Source organism: Protopterus annectens, chromosome 2.part2, assembly GCF_019279795.1.
Source record: "Protopterus annectens isolate FY-2018-M chromosome 2.part2, PAN1.0, whole genome shotgun sequence".
Lineage (NCBI taxonomy): Eukaryota > Metazoa > Chordata > Ceratodontiformes > Protopteridae > Protopterus > Protopterus annectens.
The window spans coordinates 70,340,652-70,368,544 of NC_056730.1; the positions used below are offsets into that span (position 1 = coordinate 70,340,652).

The 27,893-nt window shown below is 40.5% G+C and overlaps 1 long non-coding RNA gene across 1 annotated transcript in view; it reads left to right on the forward strand.

The window, feature by feature from the left end:
• LOC122795542 overlaps nucleotides 1-22,262 on the forward strand; it is a 22,780-nt gene extending 518 nt beyond the window's left edge. The window contains exons 2-3 of the long non-coding RNA XR_006363828.1: nucleotides 992-995; nucleotides 21,057-22,262. This is a non-coding gene — a long non-coding RNA (uncharacterized LOC122795542). The remainder of the gene's footprint in view (nucleotides 1-991; nucleotides 996-21,056) is intronic.
• Nucleotides 22,263-27,893: the final 5,631 nt, after the last annotated feature.

Consider the following 27,893-nt stretch of genomic DNA (forward strand, 5'->3'; position numbering starts at 1 on the left):
TGAAGAACTGTTAGCAGGTGAGTTGTTTATTATACTTTAGGGTGGAGTGCTGTAGTGGATGTGGTCTGATTTTGAAGTTGAGTATGATTGGATGCAGTGTTAAAAGGGGAGGAGTTGAAGTATAAATGTAATTGAATTTTTGGTAGGTTGGAGTGGGGGTAGGGGAGCAGAGTGAGCCTGAGCATAGCGGGTTGGTCCTGGCTGAGGCTGCATGCTAAAAACAATAAAGTAAGCATTAGAAATGTTTGTAAGAAAGTTTAAGGGCTCTCCCAGTAAATATTTTCAAGCTAATGAATTGTGACTGTTAATTGAACTGACTATGGGAGATAAATAACCAATTGAAATAAGTTAGGCTGAAGTAATAAGTGGCATGTAGAGAGAGAACCTGGGAGAAGAAACTAGAAACTTAAAATGGGAGCAAGTAACCTGTGAGAAGAGTGTAGACTTTAAAATGGGAGTGGATAACATGAGAAAAAGTCCAATCTTCTTGACTACTGGGGGACTTTAAAATGTGCCTTGGTCACTAGTTGCACTAGGGTTTGGCAGAGAAAAAAACAAACTAGTACATAGCCAGTATAAAACGGGGGCCAGTATTCAAAACGGAGGGGAATGGAGAGAGAGAATTAGAGCACGGTGTGATATATGAAGAGCCGGTACAGTTGAGCAGGGCGAGATGCAGTTTTAGACATTATAGTATTCACAAAGTCCTTAATCATTAATGTATGTGGAAGTTCAGGGCTCCTGTGACATTAATTTATTGCGCACCGCACATTCAGACTGTATTCTGTACATTTCAGTGAGGTCTGCAGGTAAACAAGTGCAATGGCAAGGTATATACACCCTAAAAAGGAGGGGAGAGTGGATAAGTTAACAAGCAGACAGCTAAGGATATAATGCTGTTGCTGAGCCGTATTTGACAAGGATGTATAGGCAAGAAATGAGAGTGAAGGGAGCATGCATTAGTACAGTATAGGCTAGATTAAAAGGTGAGTCTGGTGACCAGGAAGAAGGGAAGGGTGGTTAAAGCTAACTGGAATGAGGAAATGAGATACAAATACACAGGAAAAAAGGGAGGGCAGAAGTAGGGGATAGTAACACTGCAGTACACTGTCAGATATGGATGTACACACAAATGATCTAGGAGGGAAATTGAGCAATTCAAGTAAACTGTAATACAGTCCAACACCTATCACTTCCTACTTTAAACACATGGCAGAGGATGGATCACTTCAAATATACTGTAAATACAGACTTGGCTACTACTGCTTGCTCCTTTACTTTTAGGTTATGGCAGAGAAACAAATTGGTAGTTCTTGTGTTTCTATGACTACATATAAGGTTGAAAAAATGCGCGTAAACATGGAATAATTTGTTTTTCAAAAGTATATTCGTGTGCAAGTCAAGTAGTGAAATAAGTATAAACAAATTGGCATGAACAAGTGGATAAAAAATGCATGCTTTCACTGTGAAACTGTTTCTAGATTCTGTAAGACCAGGCAAAAATTGTATCCGCAGAGAAGTAGCTTCTAACAATAATTGTTTCTTGTTTCAGCAAGCGAAACAGAGTAAAACTTTGAAGTAGTCTGCCTTTAACAAAGTTCGAGTAATGTAGTTATTTCTGCAGATACAGCATAAAGGAATATCACAGCAAGAACCATTTAATAATCAGTAAAAGTCTTAGAGCTAGTAGAATGTATTCTCTCTAACAGTAGCACATATTTTCTAACTTGAATACCTATGAGAGGCTATGTAATTAACTGACTGGTTCTGTGTATCATGGTCTACACTGGCATTACTTGAGCAAGTATGACAGTATAAGAAAAGTAAAAATAGTAAAATACGTTGCTGATCAAGGGGAAAGTTCTACAGATTAGAGGAGTAACATATTAATAAAACCGGGATCAGCGGACATACATCACCAATGGCCGTGGGTAAAACAGATAGAGGCAGACTGAGAGAAAAAAAGTAAAAAAAGTGAAGTACGACAATTTTAAAAGACCACGCATTTACCCTGGATCACATGGACTGGAGGTTAGCAAAGTTCTTTGGCTGTTGGGGGCCCCCTTAGTGGGCATGCAAAAGCCTCTTTTGTTGGCCCTGATAGACTGGAACAAGGAGGGCTTCCCTATTTTGTCAGAATGTTGCTCCTATCCCTGTGGAAGCTGCTGTTGCCATTATTAACACTGTTGGCACCATTTTTTTTCCTGTCAAAAAGAAACCAAAAACAAAACCTGGGTGTAGGTTACTGATTTTCTTATGTAATAGTTTTTTTTTTTAAGAAAAAGGGATATCTGTTTTCCTGAGGAGATTAAAAAATTTGAATTTGGACAGGAAGATGAAAGGACAGGTAAAGGGTATTCTTAGATTTCTTCTTCTAATTCAGATGAGCGCTAAGTTTTAGATTTTGTGTGTGTGTGTGTGTGTGTGTGTGTGTGTGTGTGTGTGTGTGGGGGGGGGTCTTTCTTTGAAATCTTTTCCAGAATGGCCCAGTGTTTTCAGTGGGCGAACACTGAGATTCCTCAGCCCTTCAGAAAGTAGCATGCGCTGTTTCAGAAGGAATTTCCATAACCTTCACCTGTTCCTCCAGTTCTGTTTGCTGTGGAGGATGTTTGTTACTGCTCGCAGTGTTCCTGATAGTCTATCAGCTGCCCCTGTCAAGCAGGAATTTCCATAACCTTCACCTGTTCCTCCAGTTCTGTTTGCTGTGGAGGATGTTTGTTACTGCTCGCAGTGTTCCTGATAGTCTATCAGCTGCCCCTGTCAAGCAAATAGAATGTAAATAGACAAGCTGGGATTCCGAGAGAATATTAAGAAGTCTTTCTTGACTCCTTCACACAAGATTTTGTTCTTGAGGTGTCTGCTGAATTTCACTGTTCAAAAAGCTTTTCTTCCAGAGGAAAAAAGATATATTTCTAAGCTTTTCTATTCAGACTTGGGTCACTGCATGGGAGTACCTCAGGAGTTTAGGTCAGATGGCATCTATGATTCTCATGATAACCTTGACAAGATTCCACGTGAGAGAGGTACAATTGTATTTGAAGTCTCTCTGGTCCCAGCACCAGCATCCCTTGTCTTTCCAAAACCAAGTGCCTGGGGTTTGTCAGAAGGGAAATAATTTGGCGGAGACAGCAAATATCCTTAAATCCAGGTCTCCCCTTCTCTCTCCTTGTTCTGCAGTAGTCACTCATCACAGATGTCTCAAACTTTTTGGTTGGGGAGCAGTTTCAGGAGGGTTAAAAGTGCAAGGTGTGTAGGGACACTAAGGAAAGACATAATCACATAAATATAAGAGATGCTTGCCCTGATCAAGGCACTCTGAATCATCTTTAGTCCTCTGGACATCAAGTTGTTATAGACCAGGAGTGTCCAACCCTCAGAGCTCTTCCATGTAAATTTAATTTAATTTAACTTTTTCCATGTTTTTATAGTTCTAGTAAAGCTTTTATTTTATTTGTAATTTTGTGAGTTTAATATGTAATTACTGACCAGTAGGTGTACAATACACTTTGATTAAGTGCATTTGATAATAGCTTTTATAATGGTATATTTTTAATTTAATTGGAAAAGTGTCTTAGAAGTGTGCAACATTTGGTTCAGGTGCTGACAGTGAATTCAGTTACATTTCTTGACATGTTTTAACATCCATGTGTTCTATGTTGCCAATTTCATATCCACTTTATATATTTTGTTCCTGTATTTTGATTCTGTGCAGAACAGCATGTATGAAATTTTAACCCACTCTTCTGCCTGTTTGGTGAAATGTATATGCTTTATTTTAAAAGCATTTCTTCAGTAGCAGGTTGTTTTACTGTAAAGGGCTTGCCCATAGGGCAATAGGAACTGCAGGGAGAATGTCTGCATTAATATTACCTGCAGAAATTGATAGGTGGTCCAAAATGCTGCTTTAGGAAATGAAGATGAGTGATTTAAGGATAGGAGAATATGCAGTTCTGAAATGTTATCTCTTCAAATTATTCAAATATCAAGCAATTTTAATATTAGTACGCTAGTTTTTATATAAAACATGCACATGAAGGTTTTCTGAGCTACCTTAAATTAAAGCAGTAAATGAGGCATACTATTGGCTCATTACTACCAGAAATTATTCTGCAGATCCAATATTAACTGTATTAGAATGAGATATTGAATTTTAGGGCAAATATGCATTAATTAAACAGCCAGTGGGCTGACTTTGTATTAGTCCTTTAGTTTATGATGCTTGCCCTCAGACCATTTCTGTTGACTCAATGCGGCCCTTGCAACTGAGGTTGGACACCCCTATTATAGACAATACCACAGTCGTGGTACATCATCAAATAAGGGGGAACCAGGCTGTTCATCTCCTGTCATTTGTGAGGGAGAAAGTACACTCCATACCTTGAATGTCCACAGATGTCTCTGGTACTGTCTTGACAAAACAAAATCTTTCAGGAACTCTGATCGGTTGTTTATTTCTTGGGGAAGGTAAGAAAAAAGGGCAGCCTGTGTCAAAATCGAGTATGTCCAAGTGATTGTCTCGTACAGTTAGCTTTTGTTATATCCACCACAACAGAATACTTCCAGGCAGGGTAAAGGCTCATTTTACCAGGGTCTTTTCTTCATCTGTGGCTTTATGGAAAATGTTTGATTCTATGAATATTCTAGAAACACAACTTGGTCCTGTGTGCATAGTCTTACAAAGCACTATAAACTAGAGTCCTCTTCCAGGTCTAGGACAGACTTTGCTAGGACCATTCTCCAGGGCCTCTTAGACAGTCATGCTTTTTCCTCCCAGACAGTTTTAAGTAGTTCTGATCTAGCCATATAGCTGTGGCTATTACAGCAGTGATCATAATGGCACTATTGTTTAAGTAAACTTGCAGTAACAGTAGATGTTTAAATGAGTACCACTACAGTTGCTGCTCTCTCCCTCCATCCCACTATATTTTTGTTGCCAGGGTGATTATCTTTTATTTTTATTTCCCTGGCATTGTTCTTATCAGGGCTTTAGGCTCCCTCTCTCTCTGTTTGAAAGTTCTGAAGGGTTTGGTGTCCAAACCTGTCTTTTTTTTAAATCAGCTTGTCTCAATCTAACTGTTTAGGCACATAGAAGGTGCCCTGAAGCTTTGGAAGGTATTCAGCTCTTGTGTTTTTCTTGGCTGTACATGTCACAACCTATTGTTACTGCAGTAGTGATCATTCAATCATCTATTGTTGTGGTACGTTAAGCCTACACAACTGTATTTTCTGACACCAGTTTTGCCAGCATGAGACTTGCTGTATGGGATCCCAGCACCCGAGCTTTAACCCGCAGACATTTCATTATTCCAGCTACCTGCTTCTCTATGCTCCTTGAGCATCCTTTCCAGAAGTCTTTCTGTAAAGAGAAGTTGTACTCCCCTGAGCTTGAGCATTTCCCTAAAAGCTCAGCACCAGAAACAAGATGTGCGGACTCTCCCTCCCCTCTGGAAAAAGCTCCAACAAAAGATTTGGATAGAGATGAGGGAGCTAACCTTTTTTTGTCACCTGCAGAGGATCCAGAGGTTGGAGAGTATATGCACATGGAAGGAAGCAAGAAAGATGCTATCCTGCTGACAGATTTTCCCCTCACCACTAACTAAACTGGAGGTTCCAGAAGGCTTGTATGTTTACTGCTCTGTCCTTCTGTAAATTTTTTCATTCCTCTTTATCTTGAAGAAAGCTGCCAAAGTTGCAGCGGACAACCAAGAAATGTCAACCTCTGTGTGACGGTATGCAGATACCATGTTATGACACCTTAGGAAATGCACAGTAAGAGAAGAGAAATGTAGGACAGATCTGCTTGTTTCTATATCAGCCCAGCATAAGTCTGACAAATTTATAGCATTGTTGTCCATTTCCCATTCCTTCAGCTGAGGTTGCAGTAGGCCTGCATGCTTTGACTTCGTCACATTGTGTGCTGCCTGTGGTAGGTATCTTTTATTTCTTCAGAGTGGCGTGAAAGCTACCTAGACTACATATCCTTTTTGCTGAGTAAAGGGGACAGAATGTTCCATCCCCTAGGATTGTGCAGTGTGAGGGCCGAGACAACTTAATTAGCTCAATTATTTGAGCAGCAGTGCTGGGAAGGCTCCTATGCTGAAGAGTTAAGCTCTCTGTCACATTCATAGTGTCAAGCAGTGGACATTTCTGGATAGTGTGTTTCCTGCCTCCTTAAATGTCTTTAAAGGTGTTGAACTACCTAACTTGTATGTTTTTGTTTTCCCAGAGTGACCTTATTGTCAAAGGGCAGCTTGCTTATTTATTTATTGCGGTTTAATTGGGCAAATGAGATGGTCATTATACCCGTTTCGGTCACAACCTGGACTCAGAGAAACAGTTATTAGTTCACAAGTGCAAATTTACAATTACAAAATACTGTTTAGAATAATGTATACATATAGTGTGTGTGTGTGTGTGTGTGTGTGTGTGTGTGTGTGTGTGTGTGTGTGTATATTATAATGTGCATGTAATATGCAAACACACACACCTATATTTTGTATCTCTAAGAATTTCAGACACTGGTTAATGTATGGTGGATGCAAGTAGTCTTGGATGCAAGTAGTCTTGGATAACAGCTTTGTAGCTCCTTCTTTTCCTGTGAGTACTGTTATTTATGCAGAAACCTACACCAGAAACACCTGTATAGCTGCATGATCATAGCGATACCAAATGGGACTAAATATCCTCCTCCAGGAAAAACTAACAGGACTGGTGGACTTCTGCTATAAATACACTTTGCAATAAAAAATGAAAACTGGTGTCCAGAGGCAAAAAGGAGCAGGTCCCAAATCCAGAGCCAAGAAGGAGCAGGTCCCAAAGTGGAAGCACTCTATTCTCAGCCTAAATAAGAAAATAAGAGCCCTCGTGAGGTTTCTGAAGCTGAGTCCAAACTGACAACTCAACAAAGGACAACCATAAGGCCTTCTTTAGTTATGTCTGTAACTTCAAGGGTAAGACCCACAGCTGTACTGAACTGGTGGTCAGTGGCACCACTCACACTAACACTGTCAACATAGCTAACTTACTAGTGGACAGGTTCCAGAGAAAAACATCACCCCTCTACCCCCCCCCGATAATTAATCAGGACATAACCCTGCCCTTGCCCTCCACCCCATATCTCCATTGAACAGGTTATAAGTGCCCGCTCAAAGATAAATAATACTGCATCTATGGGACTGGACAACATCCCAGGATGCATCCTCCACAAGCTTAAGCAGGAACTTACAATACCATTGGGCATCAATCACAGCTTGAGCACTGGATTTGTTCCAACCAAGAGGACAGCCACTGTCATCCCACTTCTTAAGGGAGGTGCATCCACTCACCCAGAAAACTATAGGCCCATCAGCTTAACCAGCCTGATATGTAAGGCCATGTAACGCGTTATGAGCCTCCTAAACAAGGACATTGGTAGTCTCCAAGCACTTGGACCCTACTCAGTTTGGATTCATCAGAGGGAGATTATGCCTGTTAAACTTGTTGGACTTCTTTGAGATAGTCACCTGGGCCCAGGATGAGGGGGGAAAAAAGGTGCATGTTGCCTACCTTGACTTGGCCAAAGCTTTCGACACCATTCCCAACTCGGGCATCATAAGTAAACTCATTCTGCTGGGCATCAACCCATGTGTCATTAAATGGGTAGCCAGCTGGTTCACTGACAGAACCCCTGCGGTCAAAATAGGAGGATCTACATCTAGTAGTAGACCTGTAACTAGTGGTGTACCCCAAGGATTGGTCTTGGGGCCTCTGCTTTTTGGAAGCTACTTCAAAGATGTGGAGGCAAAACCCAAAGGTCTGTGGCTAAACAGATTTGCAAATGACTGCAAGTTGGAAGCAGTTATTAATTCCCCAAATGATGTGGACATTCTCCAAGAGGGGCTCACCCTAACAAACAATTGGTGCCAAGAACGTGTCCTTAAACTCGGTGCCAAAAAGTGCATCATTTTTCCCTTTGCAGAAAACTGTTCCTGCAACTTACACATGAACAACAGTGCCCTAAGCATGCAGTCAGTAGTGAAGGACTTGGGCTTTCAGGTTGACAGTGACCTGACATTTGTCCAACATGTAGCCTCTGTTGTACGAAGGGCCTGCTATATGGCCCACCTTATAAGTAAGGGTATCACTTCCGGGTTAAAAGAAGATATAACCTCCTTGTACTCTTCACTTGTCAGACCAATAACATGTACCTCTTAAGTGTCTGCAACAGCTGGAGAGACCGCAGAGATTCTTAACTAGGAGAATACAGGTTTTCTAACATCTTTGCTATGTGGATAGGTTAAATACCCTCTCTGTCTAGTCAGTTTCATACAGGCTGCTCAAAGGTGATTTCTGTCTGGCATATACAGCGGTCTCTGACCGTGCCCTAATGAATGTTCTGCATATTCGCAAATCCAGCAACACGCATGTAACTTGCGTTGGGCACCATAACATGGCCTGCAACATCAACAGAACTTGCTGGTGCGACAGGTTTGTGTCCCAGAGGCTTCCCCGTCTGTGGATAGACTTCCTCTTCATGTTAAGCAGCGTACCTCATTGTCCCTCTTTTAAGTGTAACCTAGATGATTGGATAGGAAATTCGCCCACGTATCCCGACTGGGTCCCTGCTAGACAGGAGCAACAGATGCTGACTTGGGCATAAACATTTGGTTAGGTTTATAAGGGCCCCAGGGCCACGCCCAGTACAATATGCACAGTACTGGAAGGTCAACAGTGGTGGTGATCTGAACTTTGTATAGTCTTACCCTTGTCATGAAAAAACCTTTGCAGAATTTTTTTTTTTTATCACACCTGTGCAAGTTTCTCGGCTCTTGATTTCCACAGGAGGGTGATTTCACGTTTAATGTCATTTGTAAAAGGCTATTTTCTGAATAGCAATTTTGAAAGCTGGATGAAGTAGGGAGAATAAGTTTTCTTGAGAGCTTCTGAGATTGTACATTTTGTCTGGTAATGGCAATTTTACTTTGAGGGGGCATGGAGGGCTTTAAAACCTTGAAAATTAATGTGCTTAGTAGAATAATACCCAGTTAATTACAGGTACTGTTTACTCCACCAATACAAACTGCTTGAGTAAAGGCTTGGTTAGTAGGATAAATTGCAGATTTAATTCTCTGTATTTTATAGGTGTGGGAAGTAAGACCAGGAAAGGGAGACCAATATAGGTCTACTTCTGTTCAACGAAAACACGTTTTTCGAAGAGTAGAAGTACGAACCCATTTCAGCACAAATGCACTTAACCGAAATTGCACTTTTGTGAAGTACACTTTTGCGAAACTGGGGGAAAAAAAAACACTGTACCACCGAAACACAGTACAGTGGGTATAAATATTCCCTTCTGTAGTGCGATCTCTGAGTTAGTATGTGTAGGTAGTGCTTGCCTCCCTGCAAAATGTGTTTTTCTTCGAAAAAAAAAATGTGTTTTTTGTTGTACAGAAGTAGACCCAGGTAATAATACATTTTTGGGAATGGCTAAGCTAGCTTTTTGAGAGAGATGACAACTGATCCTATACCACAGTTTCATTGTGAAGAATAAAGGAAAGAGTGGAGCCTAAAGTCTAGGTATTTTTGTTCATTGACCTTGGGGAATAGTATTATCACAGGTCTTTTATGAGAATGGGTAGAATAGTTGATTAGTAGTAGAGATGATCATGAGATTAGGGGTTGCTTAGAAGTTTATTGGAGATAAAAGAACTGCATAGCTGACTAAAATCATCCTGTAACTTGTTTTGCTGGTCTACATGGGAAGTACTGGATTGTAAAAGAAGTATACTGTCTGCATACATAATTAATTTGAACTTTGGTAGTAAGTTGATAAATGATGAGAAGAGAGAAGTGAGCCCAATGCAGATCTTGGGGCTCCTATTTTGAGAATGTCCATAGATCATATGGAGTTATTGTAATGGACTTTGAAGGGTCTATTTTTTTAGGTAACTCTGAAACCAACAAAGAGTTAGCTATGAAACCAACCAAATGGTAGGTTCTACATAGCTAAGTCTTTTGAGCATATTGAGAAGTCTACTATGGTACAGTTTTGAAGGTCCTTGTCCTATCTACAAAAGACCTGTTAAGATGCGACTTTCATTGAAGCAGCAGTAGATGATATCAATTGCTATTAGCAGAACTATGAAAATGCTAAATGAGTTGCAAAAGCCATGCTGCTAATGTGGTTTAGTAGTTGCTTGTACCATATGTTCAGATATTTTTGTAATAGAGCACAAATTAGAAATGGTTACATAAATTTATGAATGAGTACTTTAAATGTTGAAGGACCAGAGACAGAGTTAAGAGAGATTAAAGATGATTGCAAGAGACCTTTTGATTTCTAAGAGTTACTGGACGACTCGCTAAAATAATATTTCTAGGCCTAGGCCAACTTCCTCCTTGAATATATTTATCCTTTGTTGACCAGCTTATTCCCACTAGGCTAATAACCTGTTTTCGGGGGGGGGGGGGTATCCAAGGTGGTATTTATATTACCAGGGGAAATTTTGTCAAGGCATCAGAGAACTTCCAAGTAGAAAAGCTGAGCCGAGCCAAACCAACATTACTAACTTCTTTTAAAACCTTCAGAAGTTAGTAATGTTTATTGGTTAATTGTATTTTAATTAACTTGAGCTGCTTATTGGATGAGTATGTGTTTTTAAATAAGATGAAGTTAGTAATAGTAGTCTGAAGTGGTCAGTGTTATCGTGAAAGCACTTACTTATTTCCAGTACTTTTTGTACTACAGCTGTGGTGGTTTGGCTCAGCTTTTCTACTTGGATATTTCGTTCTATAGCTGTGAGCCATATCCTTTGTCTGGGGCTTCGGTTTTGTTTTTATCTGCATCAGAGAATTTCGGCTACTCTTTGCAGTAGGGGGAAGAGATTGGGTGTTACACACCTGAATTCTTCTTTCCTGTCCAGGCACGGAGGCAGCCAGGAGGAACAGAGAGAAAACATGGTTGCTGAAAGCCAAGGCAATTTGGAAGTTAAATGTGTTTAAAAATTAAGGAAAAAATTACATAAACGCTATCAAAAATGTTTTCAGGCGATGTGGGAGCAGAAAAAAACACTGTTTGCTGATGGTGAGGAGATCAGGAAAGAGATGGAGCTAAATGCAGTGGTGGAGATGGATTCAGAAGAAAATTTGGAGAAAAGTCTATAATGGCAGAAACTGCAGAAAAGTGTTATTTCAGCCCTGCAGTCCAGGAGGGTTGCGGGATGAGTATCTTGGAGGAGCTAGTTAATCAGAGTGAGCCAGAAAGTGGAACTGCTGTATCCTAGAGTGACACTGAGGGAGAAAAAGAAGAAAAGAAAAAAAACAGCCAGGGAAGGTTCCAGAAAAAAGTCCTATGCTCAAACGGTGGAAGAAGGAGCGAAGGAGAAGATTGAGATGAAGGGAAGTAAAGAAAAAAATGTTTGGGTGAGCAGTAAAAAAAGAAAAATGCCTGGACCAATATGAGATAATGAGACAATGTTACTGCACCTCTGGGAGTAAAAGCTGAAGAGGTAAGAGCTTTCATTTTAATTAAACAAAAGCTTTTTGTAATTTGTTTTTGAAACTGGCCAGGCTATGAAAAACTTTTGGAGGCCTATAAAAAGAAAGCAAACTTTCCATGGTCAGAATATGTTGTGCAGGCCTTTTTCAGGCAAAAAAAAAAAAAAGAAAAATCTTGATTCAGTTTAGAACTGAAGTGGGAACAAAAGAACTGAGAGAATATTTGTTGAGAATATGTAAAGAGTTAGTGGGCACTATTAAAATCTATAATGAAAAAGGATTATGGACTGGGGGTTGAGAGTGTAATAATTTTAAAAATGATGACAATGTGATACACATCTACTATTATTAATGTGCATGACAAAAGAGGTTTTGTGAGGTACAGAGGACAACCAAAGATGTGTTATTTTTGTTGTGGAAGTGATTAACATCTTTGTCATCTTCATTAATTAATATTTAGGTGGACAGACGAGTTGTAATACAAAGGAATGTGATGCAAAATATAAGAAATGTGGTGTAATATAGGACATTCACAGTTAGCATTTGAAGTAGAAATATAAGAAAATGAAAAAGAATGAAATTAAGAAAGAAAAAAATGCTATACAAGAACACAAGAAAAGACATAGAACTGGTATTTTAAATTTAAAGGGAAAAACAGAGAAAAAAGGACAAATGAAAAAAGTGAAGTTGCAAAGGCAAGAAAAATTCAATAGGAGGGTTAAGGAAAGAAAAGAAAATTTTAAAATTTTAGGGAGAATAAATGTAAGGGATAAGAAGATTATTCTAAACTTCTGTAAAGCTGCAAATACTAGCTTTGAACGTGAACAGTATGAAGAATATTAAGAGAATTATTTTACAATGGTGTGCTGTAGCAGATGCTCAAGTAATATTATTAGAAGACATTAGAATGCTAAGAGAAGAAGAAAGAATAGAGAGAGAAAATCTTTGGAATGGTACTGTTTAGTGTGTGTGTGTGTGTGTGTGTGTGTGTGTCTATATATATATATATATATATATATATAATGTATATATATATATATATATATATATATATGTATATATATATATATATATATATAGGCAAAGAATCATGTTCAGGTATATGAATCATGTTCAGGTGTATGTATACTATGCCAAGATGCCCAAGTAATATTATTAGAAGACCTTAGAATGGTACTGTTATTTAGTGTGTGTGTGTGTGTGTGTGTGTGTGTGTGTATATATATATATATATATATATATATATATATATATATATATATATATATATATATATATATAAAGACTGTAGTGGATATAAGATAGGACATACGAGTATGAGGGAGTTTTATGAAAATTGGACACTGGAGTGGATTCAATTCAAAAAGAAATACTAAAAGTGTAGAAAAGAAAAAAAATGGAATACAAATATGTCAGTAAATATTTAAAGATTTGGTGGAGAAAAAAATAATTTTATGAAAATGAAAAAAATGTATAGAAGAAATCCGGATAAAGTTATTAAATTGTTGTACAAGCAAAGATGTTGCTTGCAAGGAGATACTTATGCAACATAGTTAAAAGGAAATGTAATAAGAGAATTAAAACGGGAAACAAGCTAAAAAACAAGGAGAAATTTATTATTAATAAAAAAGTAGAGATAAAAAAAAATCATGATGGGTGATGTCAGTAAGGCATATTATAAAATTCTCCATAATGTTTTATACTGAATATTACAAGCAGTTAAATCAATGTATGAAAGTGTTTTATATGAAACTGAACATAAGCAGTTTGGGGAAAATTTGAAAATAGTGTGATCTGAAGCAAGGATGTCCTGCAAGCAGCATGATTTTTGCTATAATCAGTAACACAGTAGTAATGGAAATTAATAAAATGTCAAGGGAGGATGTAGAGTGATGGAGAAGATAGTTATCAACAGTGTATACTTACAGTGATGATGTTATAATAGCAAAAAATCTGGATGGAAAAAAAATGAATGAAAAAAAATGAGTACACGGTTGAAAATTTGTTTTAACCATAAGTGAAGAAGAAGAAAACTAAGGGATTTGAGTATGAAGGTATATAGGAGGTGTGGAATATGAGAGTATAGATCAGGAATAGTATTATTTGGAAGGGCAGAATACAGATACAAAAAATGGGCATCTGGAGGACATACAGCTTTTCATACAAAAAGCACATTTAATAAACTCCATAGTAATAGATAAAATCAGTTATATTCCAAATGTTTATAAGATGCCAATGAAATATGAAAAAGAAATCCATTCCAAATGTTTATAAGATGCCAATGAAATATGAAAAAGAAATCATGCAGACAATTTTTTCATTTATTTGGGGGGCCAAGCTCGAACCAGTAGATGTGAATTCTGTATATGATGAACAAGGGGGATCGGGGCTGATAAATCTGATTGTGCGTGTGGTCACTCTAAGTATGTATAAAGTACTAAACGGAGTAATGAAAAATAATAAATATTTGACAAACAATGTGTTGTAAATATCAAGAAATTTGGGAAGCAGTGGAAATGGGGGGGGGAGTAAGTGTTATTAATGAAGAAATTAATTTTACAGAAAAATTGTATTGTGGAAATTTAAAAACAAATGTGACAGAAAAGTAGCATGATATTCTTTTATTTTGTCGATCCATGGAAAGAGTTTGAAATGGCTGAGAAGAAAGCAATAATGACGAGATATAGAAATTATAAAAAAATAAATAAAGAATGCAATGATTTTTGTGGATTTTGTCCATAGGAAAATTACCAGTGGGGCAAATATGCCATACAAGAGAAAATGGGATAGGTATGTAATAAATGTAAAGAATCTGAAACTACAGAACAAGGTTTTTTTTTTAAATGCGAGAGAATTCAAAAACTGTGGAAACAAGTATGTAAACATGATTTGATTTAAGTTTATTTGAATTTTGAAATGTTAAACATGGACATAGTAAGAGTATGAGTTTTATGGGACAAGATCCCAGAATGAACGTAAGAAAATGGACAGTCCTATTCTGTGTAACATATCCTGTGTAACATGGATTATATGGATTGAAAGACAATGAAATTGGGTACAATGGAAAGTGGACATTGAGAAAAATACTGGAGAATATGTGGTTTTGGTTGTGGGTAAAAGAGTGGAGGGGTACTTAAAATGGGAATTTCAATGTATTGAATGATGTTAACATATGTAAATATGTAAAAGTATGAATTGTATATATGTATACAAATAAAAAAAATCCTACTGTTTTCTATAGTTGCTGTGGGTTCTTTAATTTCCACCTGAGCACTCAAGCAGATGGGGTCTCAGTTTAATGTCTCGTATGAAGTAAGGCGCACTCAGGAGTATAGCACCCCCTGTTATGCTGCACTGTTGTTGTTGTCTTTCGGCTTTTTCCTGGTAAGTGATTGCCACAGCGGAACTCCAGTCCGCTAATGATTGGCAGTAGATTTTTACGAAACACCGAGGTGCCAGCTCGACGCCCAACCTTCAATGAAGGCACGCCCAGTTACGCAAGCATGTCTTTCGAATGCTACCCAACCACGGGGAGGACATGCAGACTCCACACAGAAGGCACTCCCAAGCCACGTCGAGAATTGAACGGGCAGACCTCTTGCTGTGAGGTAACAACGCTACCACCACGGCAAGTTCCTCTTAAGCTGCACTGTAGTGTCAATAATTGATCCTTCTAGTGTAGGAGTAGAATTTGCAACGTTCTGCACCAAAGGTGAGTGTACTAACTGTTGCACCACTGACCACTGTGTTGTGTGCAGTGAGGCAGGAGGTTTGGTCTGGGTGAAACTCCACTGTTGTATTACGAGAGCACTTTTGGTTCAGCTCTTAGATAAATGACCACTAGTGACTCCCTTTTTACCAGTCCATTCCTCTTGCGTAATGTACCTAAAAGATTTGGATGAGCAGTGTCCCTGTGCCATGAAAAATTTCAAATGGTGTCTTCCATTTATTTATGTAGCAGTTCTCCAGTAATGTAATAAGATACAGAGGTGCCAGCGCTTTATGTAGTTTTGGATTGGTATCCAGCAACGCCAGCAGGCTGCTGCGTGGAGAGGACAGTCCTTGTAGTATTACTTCAGTTAGATTGCACACCCACAGGAAGTGATCCTCAGCATTTACTAGGACATGCCACAAACTGTTGCAAGGAAGATAACATAATTTCTAAACCCTTCTTGGACTATTACTTTCTGGCAGGGGCAGGGGTTTATATTTCCCTCCACCTGTCCGCTTGGGTGAAGATCACCGAAGAAAAGTTGGGGAAGGGAATTCTTAAGGGGATAAACTATATGCATTACTACAACTCCCAGATTTCCACTGTTTCTATTTCCAGACATCCCACCTTGCCAGATACAAGTGTGTCAATTTTTTTAAATGTGTTTTGAGTAAGAACCTTCCATGAGATTGTGAGATCCTGCCAGACTAGAGAAGCTGGAAGCTTAGAATGCTGATCAAGATACTTTTTGACTTGGGATCTGGAACTACCTCTGGATTCTTTTTTTAGTGCTAAAAGACTGGGACCTCGGCAGATATTTTAAGCAGTCAGTATCCCAGATGGTCACTGTTTAGTCCATTTTCCCATTACTGATGGTGAACAATTGGATGTGCTCCACAGACATGCAGGATGTATACTACCATATAGAGATGGATAGGTGATCCAGAAGGTCTCCCCACTTCTGTTTGGAAGCCAGTCACTTCCAATTCAGAGTCCTTCCCTTTGGTCTCACCACAGCCCCCCTGGGTGTTCAGCAAATGTATGGAAGTGGTAGTGGCATATCCCGGGCTGGAAAGGTTCAAGGTGTTCTATATCTGGGTGACTGGCTCATTCCTACCCCTACCAGGAATCTACTTATCTGAACAACAGACTCCTAGCTCCAGATTTGTTAGCTCCAGATTTGTTTTGATGTTGAGCATCACAGTTCCATCCTGTACAGGTAATAGAGTTCCTAGGAGCACACTTTGATACAATTCACCGGATAGCAAAACTTCCACAGAGCAGGTTTTCTACACTTTACAATTATCCAAGTTTTTCTTTCATCTCAAAAAAAAAAAAAACAATGGTGAGGATGATTCGTCTACAGGGTTTGATCGCTGCATCCATCACTTTGGTCCCTCTCTCTAGATACCACATTAAAGTACGTAAGGGTTTACTATCAAAATAGCGATGTTGAGATGTTTGCAGATGAAAATCTGAAACACAGATGTTCGAATGTACATCTGCTTGAACATCTCCATGCTGGAATGTTTATATTGGCAAATGCACTGTGCATTCGCTAATATAAATTCGAAGAAATGTACAGAGATTGCGGTACAGTGCGGTTTGGGAAATTCATCCCTTGCCTCACTGTAGTGCAATCTCAGAGTTGGAATATATAGTTAGCGGGGGTGTGGGGGGGGCACAAGGAGGGCTTGTCCCCCTTCAAAAATGTGATGTCAGCTATGGGAGTTTTGTGTACATTGTCTCTTATACTGACATCACGTGATGTGTTCGGAAACAATGTTGTATCTGCTAAATTCGACGGTGTCCTGTTCGTTTTTTTTTTTTTTTAATTTTTGCAGTTTACTTTCGATATGTTGAAAGAAAATTGTTTTGTTGTTTGACATATTGATAGTAAACCATACTTAATTGGATCCATACTTAATTGGATCCTAGCAGTGCAGTGTTCCATCAGCTGCCAACCTATGTCTTCCCAAATATGTCTAACAAAGGTTTGCAGGGCAGTACAGGGGAAAGACAGTCCAAGGCACATGAACCCCATCAGAGGTCTGACAGAAGTTTGCAGGGCTCTCAATCTGGTTGTTCGAATCCCCTATGGTATTGTAAGGTCACCTGCTTGTTTTCCCCAGTCCAGAGCTACTGTGACCATGGATGCTTCCTGTTTGGTGTGTGTGTGTGGGGGGGCCAGTACAGAGGAAAGTCAGTCCAAAGCACAGGGGCCCCCTCAAAGGCCAATCTGTATCCTCATTCTAGAGATGAGGACAGTTCTAACCTTTCAGGCCGGAAGAAAAATCAGATGTGAGCGTTATGTACTTTTATCTGTTTCCATCCTTCCTTGGCTCCTCTCTCGTTCCCTGCTTGATATGGATTCCATTGCTCTTTATCCTAGTGTAACTGCACTGTCCTATTCTGAAAGCCCTTCAAGTGTACTTTTTATTTATAGCACCATCAGCCTTTGTGCATTCATGTTACCCTAGCATAATCCTTTATAGCTTTGTTGCTGCTGTTAGTAGTAATAATATCATCGTTACTGTGTGTGTGTGTGTGTGTGTGTGTGTGTGTGTGTGTGTGTGTGTGTGAATGGGGGCTGTGTGTGTGTAATGTTTCTAAAATTTTCTTACTGAGCTAGGAGCACCTATAATTGAGCCTGCTTCTGTCAACCCATTCAGTCAATAAGTCATTGACATGAATGTATGTTAGCAGGTGCAGGCCCCCACATCCCCACTATTACTTCTTGAGGTGCACAAAAATGGAAAAAACTAACTTGGGCCTCACTGTCAGCTGATCTTGCACTAGTACAGTGCACTTGCATTGCTGCAACCATAGAAATGAGGAATCTGTGCATAAAGATGACTGTTCCCACTGTGATGACTAAAATGTGAGAAATGCAGTAGCAGTTAGATTGAGCACGCACAACAGTTCATAGGTAGGTACTAGGCTATCGGCCCAAGGGCCTAAGAAAGCCTAGCCAACAAGTTTCCCTGGTTTACGCCACCCAATAAATTTATTTTCCTGTGCTCCTGTCGAGCAGAGCCACAGAAGTGATCCCAGTGTTGTATTTCCTATTTCCCATCCACTTATCAAGATTTTTCTTGAGGAGTGCTAATGAGGAACTTTGCTTGACATAGATGGGTAGCTTGTTCCAGAGTATGGGAAGTCTCTGGGACAGGAATCTATCCCTCCAGCATGTCCTGTTTATTGTGGTGACTAGGTTTAGGTCCATAGAGCGTGTAGCTTGGAGGGATTGTGATTTCTTTAGCTGTAGCATGTCCAACAGCTGTGGGTTTGACATAGCTTTATATGTTAGGCAGAGATCACCTCTGAGAAGGCGATATGCTAAGGAGTAAAGCTGGAGTTTTTTTGAGACTGTCCGTGTAGAGCATCTCTTTGAGGCCAGTAATCCTCTTTGTGAGGAACTTCTGTGGCCTTTCCAGCTGCTGCAGATGTCTTGTGAGGTACATTCCAAAAGGGGTGTTGTACTCTATAATGGGTCTGAGTGCTGAGTAGAGGGGAACAATGACCCCCCCCCCCAGATGAGAACCCTTTTGTGATTAGGTGTGCCACATAAAAGGATTTCCCGACTACTGTGGCAATGTGATTATCAAAGGAGAGACTGCTGTCCACCTGGGTCCCAAGGTTTCTTATCACACATTCGGTGTTAAGTAGACTGCCACCTATGTGGTAGTTCATGGGTACAGAGTTTTTAACAAAAGGGATGGCGATGCACTTTTTGGCAGTGAGCTTGAGGCCATGGCTCTGACACCAGGCATCTGTATCATTGAGGCCCTTCTGTAGGATGTCCACATCATTTGGGGACTTTGCTATGGCTCCTAGTTTGCAGTCATCTGCGAACTTCGTTAGCCAAAGGCCTTCTGTTTTAGCCTCCACTTCAGAGAAGTAGACGTTAGCCAAAGGCCTTCTGTTTTAGCCTCCACTTCAGAGAAGTAGATACCAAACAGGAGAGGTCCAGGACTGAACACTGTGGTACTCCACTTGTCACTGGTTTGAAGTCAGATTTGGAGTCTGCAACTTTTACAGTGTGGGTTCTGTCAGTGAGCCAATTGGCAACCCATCTTGTGACGTAGGGATTTGTACTTACTTTAGTGAGTTTAGCTATAATTCCAGAATGGGGAATGGTGTCGAAAGCCTTGAAAAAGTCAAGATAGGCTGTGTGAACCACTTTACCCTCTTCTACGGCTTTGGTGACTGCCTCAAAGAAGTCTATCGGGAGGCATGATCTGCCTTTCACAAACCCGAGCTGGGTGGGGTCCAGAGTTTGGAGGTTACCAGTGTCTTTGTTTATGAGCTCCATGATACGTTCTATGGCCTTACAGACCAGGCTCGTCAGGCTAATAGGTCGATAGTTCCTGGGATCAGTGGTGGCTCCCCCTGTGTGGAGTGGGATAACTGTTGCTGTGCGCCATTCAGTGGGCACAAAGCCTGATGTGAGACTGATTGAACATGGTACTTGGGTGGGGAGCCAGTTCATTCTGAAGTTCGTGTAAAATGCAGCCTGGGATGTTGTCCAGTCCCTTGGATGCTGTGTTTTTGGCTTTAGAGAGTGTAGCTTTTACCTGCGTAGTTGTGATTACAGATACCTTGCATTCTTCCTGTATAGATATGGGCCCTTTAGGGGGTGAAAGGGGGGTAAAGTTAGCACTGAAAGAGGGGGTAAAGTTAGAACTGAACCTATCTGCCCAGACGTTGGCAATATCAGTTGGTTCTGTAATTTTCGTGCCGTTGTGCTGTAACTCGGAGCATATCTGGATTTTGCCATTGAGATTCTTAACGTAGTTCTAGAATGCTTTGTGGTTGTCCCTAGAATCAGTTGCAATTTTTGTTTTCATAACTAGCTTTGGAGGATCTTATAAAGGATCTTACCTTCTTACTGAGGCTGACTTTCATTAAGAAGTAAAGGCTTTGTGGAGTGGAGTGATGAATGAGTATTGGTTCATAATAAGTTTGAATCATGCAAACTTAAGTTTTGGAAGGGGGTAGGTTGAACTTTATCTTGGGAGGTGAGAGGGCATGGTAGGAAAATAGATGCTTTGCTTGTTTCATGCATTATCACGCAGTCTGTTTCTGTGGTCATTCATGCACCAGTGTATATTGCTTTGGGTTAGGAAATGTACCAGTGTATGCTGCTTTTATATATGTGTGGAAGAAAATCTCGGGCACTGATTCAGATCTTTGCCTACAAGACAGGATGACACCAGCTGTTCATAAGCAGTTCATGCATTGAAAAAGAACTGAGAAAGTTCAAAAGCTTTGCGTTTTAGTTGTAGTTGTGTTCATAGTTTGGTATTAGGCTATCAGCCCTAGGGCGTCTACAAGCCTAGCCATAACAATTCCTTGGCTATTTCTTCCCACACTATTTACTGCCCCTGGACCCCTGTCTAGCAGGGTGACTGACATGATCCCTGGGGTGAATTTCCTTTCTCCCATCTAATTGTCAAGGTTCCTTTTGAAGAGGGCCAAAGAGGCACTCTGCTTGACATGTATGGGCAATCTATTCCAGAGTCTGGGGAGTCTCTGGGTCAGGAACCTATCCCTCCAGCATGTTTTGTTTATTGAGTTTTATTAAATGGCATTATTCTGACAGTTTGACTCCTGGTTGTTTGTTTTGCTTTGCACGTTTGGGTTTGCTGTTGTCCATTTGGGTACCAATGAAGGTTTTTTGACTTTTCATAAGGTAAACTTGAGCAGATTCTTTTGAACGTTTTGGTAATGAATTGCATTTGTAAACTTATTTTTTTTCCCTGTGCATACATTGTATAGTTGAACGTCCTTGCTTCTTTGTAAAATTCTGTTGATTGCACTTCTTTCAAAATAGAATTATTAATCTTTTATATTTTTATGTCTGCAGCTATCTTCCAGATAATCCAGAGTATTCGAATGGGCATGTGAAGTGGCAATTGTGTAAAGAAATCCTTTTTCTCCTGTGAATTTGAACTTGAATCTTTTCATTCCCAGTGCTTGGATTTCCAGTGTAGAAGCTGCTTCCTCCAGCTTTTTGACATCAGAGACTCTTCCACTTTCGCTCTTAGCAGATGTCCTCTGCAGCTTGTGCAGAAGTGCCTTGAAAGTACATTATGCAGATAACCATTTGTAATTTCTTTGTGATTGGGGACCTAAATTTTGATTAAAAAAAGTTCATATTTAAAGTGTGGATATTTTTAAATTATATGCAATGTAGATATTTGTTTAGCTAAGTATCTTGCCTGTTTAGAAGAATTGTATATTCACTTCCCCTCCTCCACCTACACACTTTGCATTTGGGAGCATAGTTTCTTACTTATAGTTTCCTTTAAAAGCATAGGATTTTTAACAGTCAGGCTTATTCTGATGACATCCTAAACATTCCTCCGTTATAAGGTAGGCAGCTAAATTGGTTACATCTCTCTTAACTGTGTTACTCTTTGTGAACTTTACCATTGTAGTTGCTTTGTACTGTACAAAGATGTTCCATGTTTGGGGATGAACTGCAGTGACGGCTTAACCAATGGTAAGTGTAGAAATTAAGGTGCAGGATTCTAAAAAGCCATTATAATAGTGTAACATTTTGTCATACTGTAGCTGCTAGACTTGCATTTTTTTTTCTGTATTAAGTCTTTAATTTTTTCTTCACAGTGCAAGTTAACCATAAATGGGTGGCTGCTCTGGTGGTGTCTCAGGATTCTTGAAATACATGTGTATGATCTTTAGTGTCTGTATGTACAATTCCTGTAAATGACTTTATAGTTAAGCTTACAGATCTGATTGTGAGTATGCATGTATATGTACATACAACAGTGTACATTTTTAGTTACTTCATAACCAGTAAAACAAGGATAGCTCATTTTGCTCTGTATTTGGCCACACCAAAATTTGAGGGAGGGTATTTAGATACCACTTGCATCAGAATACTTCTGTTGCATGATTTGCCAAAATCAACTTTGAACAATAGTTCTGTTGTTTACAAGACTAATTTGACCAAATGGAACATTGAAAATGTGTCTTAAGACAGTTTATTGTTTTTGGCATTTGAGAGCAAATGTGATGTTCATGCAATAAAACATGAAAGTATTATTAACATGTTGTATGTAGCTGTTTTTCTTATTTTATCTGTTGTGTTGTACAAAGTAAGGGGGTATTTTGGCTGTTCTTGCTTAACTTCCTTTGCTGTATGGCAAAAGATGGCCCAGTACTGCATTGCTTACCATTTACTAGAAAATTTTGAGTATGACTGCATTTAGAAGTGTAGTGCTTGTAGATTCATTACATTTTTTGCTGCCCTGTGTAGCTTTTAATCTTTTATGATGGAAAGTATTTAAATTTATTCATTTAATAACCAGGTAAGCTCAGTTAGCCCAAGTTCCTTTTTCTGGGTGGATGCAGAACCACTAGTTTGTCTCATTATATGCAAATAGAGTGAAAACAAATCAGACCAAGGACTACTGCATCAAGTTAGCTTAAAGTTTAACCTTCTGTAATGTACTACCAGTTTAAAAATGTGTATTGTGATTATAAAAAAAAAAATGTCTCATACCCATATACAAAATGATGTCTCAAAAGCAAAGTTTCAAGTACTAGATCTGAGGTCAGCCTTCACATTATCCTTTACTGTGGGTCCGGTTCCATTTCGTAACCGACTCTGCCGTTATTCCAGCTCGCGCTTTCCAAAATCTCTCTAGCTTAGCAAGTACCCACAGTGCTCCTCACCAAATTACCTCAGATCTCGTTTGCCATTTTGTAGTGCCAGATGTGTTCTATTCAGTCTCTCGAGCATTAGCGTGCTCTTCTAAGAGTAAGTCAGCTTTTCTTCCTTATCCTATTTCTAAATTGTATCTTTTATTTCTATGTATACTACCCCACTTCTCTAGATATCTTTTATCGTGTGTGTGTGTGTGTGTGTGTGTGTGTGTGTGTGTGTGTGTTTTTTCTCTCTCCCTTATTGTTAGGTAGTTTCAAGTACCTATTTTCTCCCCTTTTACCTTTGGGTAACCTCTCATACCATTGTTGGTAGTTCCCTTCTCTTTCCAGATCACAGGAAAAACTTACCAATCATACGTCTGTTACGGATCCGAAGGCCTGAAAGCCATCTGATCTGACTGTTTCCACACAGGATCCGACAAGTTCTAAAATATTGTATCCCAAGTTATCTGATCCGATAACACCAAAAAATAGTGTTTAAACTTTACCTAGAGTAAGGTAGTCTCCCTCCCTAGACCCTGTCCTGGATAGAGTACCTTCTCCTTTTTTGGGGCATCCCAGATGATGTACCTTTTCTGTTCGTTCTTCCTGGAGCCTAACCAAAGAAGATGTGGAGAGACTGGTGAAGAAGAGCCTCCTAGTGCGGGGACAGATTGACATTCCCTTGGCTCGTACCCTTCCGTCTCAGGAGAACCAAAGCTCCCCTTTACAGGTTTCTCCTCTGACTACCACTTTAGGTTCAGAGTTCTTGGATCCGATTTGTCGGGGTCCATCAGTTTTAGATCTGTGGATATCCTTATCCATGGATCTGCAGTCATCCCTTGAGAGCTCCAGTTTGGATCCAGAGGGCTCCTGGAGCTGTAGTCTGCCTGTTGGATCTGGGGTGTTGTGTTCGACTCTGAGATATTCAGAGCCATCTTTGCACCTCGGAGCCTCTGCACTGGACAGCTTGGCTCCGGCTTTCACCTCTGAGGTTTTTCCCATGAAGTAGGAGGGGCTATGGATCTGAGAAGAGGAGCTTCTGGATCTTTGTCCTACTCTTCTCCAGGCCGCTCAGCCTTTGAGGCTGTGTAGAGTGTCTTTCCTGCTCCGGCAGTACTGGTGGAACCTTCTCCCTTGGATCTGAAGTCTTCCGTGATGACCCAGCATTTAAAGTCTCACCATGTTGTTCCACTGGGATAACCAGCCCTAGGCTCTCCCACTCAGGGAATTGTAATTTCCTCTTCAGATATCTCTCCAGAACATCCCACTAAAGAGGTCCACAGAAAGAGGACGTGCAAGAGGAAGCGCATTGATTCTCTGGTAGAATCCATCACCAAGGATATGGATTTTGAAGAAGACGAGGGGTCCCCTCGGTCATCCCCTGAAGATGTTTCATTTGGAGACATCCTGGAAGTTCTTAGAGAGGTGGCTGGATACCCAATAACCCAACGCCTGAAGAATCTGTTCTTCTTGAGGCTTTTGGTACTGGACCTTCTACCTCTTGGGTGACTCCGCCTGCCGATGAGCTAATTGAGCTAATTGACATTTCTCAGCAGGGTTGGAATGATCCAGACACTATAGAACCCATTCCTTAGATAGGATTATGGGACAGCCCACTGATCAGGTAGTTCTGGAGTAAAGGAGTTCCTGTTGATACCATGGTCATTGTGGCGGCCACCAGAAAGGAACTAGCTGAAGAAAGTTCCACTGTCCATCCCCCCAACAGGGAGTCGCAGGTGATGGACAGATTTGGGATGCGTGTATACACCTCATCACTTTTGCTGTGAGGTCTCTCAACTTGGCACATTTTACCAGATTACAAAAGGGATTTGATTAATGAGATATCAAATATCCTTTCAGGTGCTATTTCTGAGGAAGTTCAGGCCTCCACGACTTCCCAGTTAGCTACCCTTCAGTCCATATCCAATTCATCCATGCGATTGATCTCAAACGTAGCAGAGAGAACCTCGAGCAGTGGGTTCTTAGATTTCTATAAGGAGACATTGCTGGATACTCAGTTTGCAGAGCCTTTCAAGTCCTCTCATCAGTGCCCCTTTTGGCGGGGCATATTTATTTGGCCCCAAGGTTACAGACTCGAGCCAGGTGTGAGAATGATGGGAATGTGGTTTTTGACTCCTCAACGAACCTTTTCCAGGAATCAATGAGGTCGGAAAATGTGGTTCAAAATGTCTTTGGGTCCTTTCCAGGACACACATGGAGAATGATTCCCCAGAGACAGAGGAAGGACCTTAAATGGATGCTGCCATCCATGTGGCAGAAGTGGCCTCCAGAGCCAGGGTTTCGGAGACTCGTTCGTTGACCGACCCTGTCAGTGTGCTCATGAAAGAGGCCCGATTGCCCACCTCTGGAGGCAATCGGGGGAAGAGTATCCCTGCACCAGAGAGGCTGGCTAGATATAACAAAAGATACTTGAGTGCAGAGGATTATTTCCAGGGGATATAAAATACCCTTTTTCCTTCCACCTCCACTTTCAAGAAAAATCCCTGATGTTCCACTCAGAGGAAACCAGCAGGAATTCAAATACAAAAGCTGCTAGAAAAGAGAGTAATCCAAAAGGTCCCGCCAGACCAGATAGAATCAGGAACTTACTCAACTTCTTTTTAGTGCCAAAGAAAACGGGGGACTGGAGACCAGTTCTGCATTTCAATGAACTAAACAAATTAGTTCAAAGAACTACGTTTCGGGTGGTCATGGTTCAGTCCAGTTCTCCCTTTTCTGGGCAAGGACAACTGGATGTGCTTTATTGACCTTCAGTGCTGTCTGATAAAGATGAAGAGGCGGTCCAGATGGTACTTACACTTCCGACTGGGGGCCAGTCATTATCAATTTGGAATTCTAACCTTTGGATTCACCACAGCCCCAGGGTGTTTACCAAGTCCATGGCAGTAGTAGCAGCTCACCTGAGACTGCAAGGATTTAGGGTAGTTTCCATATCTGGACAACTGGCTCATCACTGCTTCGACCAGGTATCAACTTGTATGTGCAAGAGACCAGGTTCTCCAGATTTACACTCATCTGGGGATAAAGATAAATTATGACAAATCTCATCAGGAACCTACCCGGAGTTTAGAGTTTACAGAAGCAGTTCTCAATGCAAAGACAACCATTGTTTCCTTTTCATTACTGAGTGTTCAAACTGTAAGACTTCAAGTCAAAAGGGTAGTCTGCAGCACCTCAATTTCAGTCCAACTGTGCCTTCATGTTCTGGTATCGATGGCAGCAGCAATAATGTTGGTACCACTAGCCAGGTTTTACATGAGAATTCTGCAATGGATGTTGGGTGCTCATTGGCCGATTCTTTATCAACCTGTGTTGTACAAGATGAGAATCGCCAACATTTGCAAGAGAGATCTAAAATGGTGGATTCATTCAGACCAAGTTCTACAAGGTTGTCTATTCATTCCCCCTTAGCTCAAGGCCATAGTGACCATGGACGCTTCACGGTGCTTCTCCTAAGCCAGTTGCCAGTTTGCCGGTACTCAGTGAGTCGCTTTTGCGGCCCCTGATACCCGCTACTTCTGATTCGCAGGCCTCTACTGAGACCCATTCGGAGTAAGATATGCCGCGAGATGCTTCAACTGTGGAACCTGCGGATGTCTCTACCTTGGATGGGTCTGGAGCCGCTGTGCAGGCACCGGCTTCTGAGTGTGTATTCTGATGCGGAGTACTCTAGTCCCTCTGCTTCTCCTCCAGACTATTTTTCTTTTTGTGAAACCTTGCCTGCTGTAAGGGAGCATTTCCACTGGGAAAGCCAGGATTTTTCTGATTCAAAAAAGAGGCTTAGGGATTTCTTACTCTTGCCTCAGCATAGGCCTTTAGCTTTACCTCCTGTACTAGACATTGTTGTTGCTTTTTGGAATCTAGTTTGGCCCCTGATTCTTTGCTTCCTGCTCCCAGAAAACCTGACCGATATTACAGGGTTCCTGATCCTCACATGTTCCTTTTTAAAAATCCTATTACGGATCCTCACACGTTCCTTTTTAAAAATCCTATTACAGATCCAGATACTATTTCACAGGGACCCAAGGGCATTAAGGCCTCTGCTGCCAAAAACCGTACCCCTTCTGATAGAGACTCCAGGGCACTGGATAGATGGGGTAAGAAGGTTTACACTTCTGCAACCTTTGGCCATTAGGGCCTTAAAGTATCAACAACATATTGGATTGCGTAAACAGAAAATGATTTTAATTCCTGACTGTACTGAAAATAAGAAATTACAGGATTTAATGCATCCTGGTAAACAGGTTGGAAAACATACTTTGCAATGTTGGTTTGATTCTTTAGAGGCCTCTTGCAGGGCTGCTGTCACTGGGTCTGTACTCAGAAGGCATGCTTGGCTTAAGGAGCAATCTTTGCCCGATTATGTTAAAGCTAAACTGTTGGATGCTTCCTTAAATCAGGACCGCCTGTTTGGCAACAAAGCTGAGGAAGTTCTTAAAAAGATGGAAGATAAATCTAAATCTATACAAACTGTTAAAGATTTCTTAAAAGTTCAGCCTCCAAGATTTAGTAGGCATTGGCCCTCTAAGAATTGGTCCTTTCCGGCTCCTTCCAGGTCTTCTCAATCCAAACCCAGACACAGCAGAAATCCGAGGTTTCAGTCCTGGGGTATGCACAAGACTAAGCAGTGGTGGGCTTCTGCTTCCAAATCTGGGAGTAGTAGGACTCCCCCCTATGGAAAACTGTCTCAATGACTTGATTTTAAACTTCCAAGCACTTCTGGGTTTTAAATAGTGTCCCAAGGATACGGATTTCACTTCCACACATTACCAACGCCAAAAGGTTGGCCAGATCTACCCCCAAATCAGTGGGCAGAGGTTCAAAAGCAAATACTCTCTCTTTTAAACATAAAGGCTATTCAGACTGTACCAGAAGTGGAAAAAGGACAGGGTTTCTACTCAAGACTTCCTGGTACCCAGAAAAGACAAATCATGGCGTCCTGTTCTGGACCTGTCTACTCTAAACACTTTTTTGGTGATTCCAAAATTCAAAATGCTGACTCTTCACC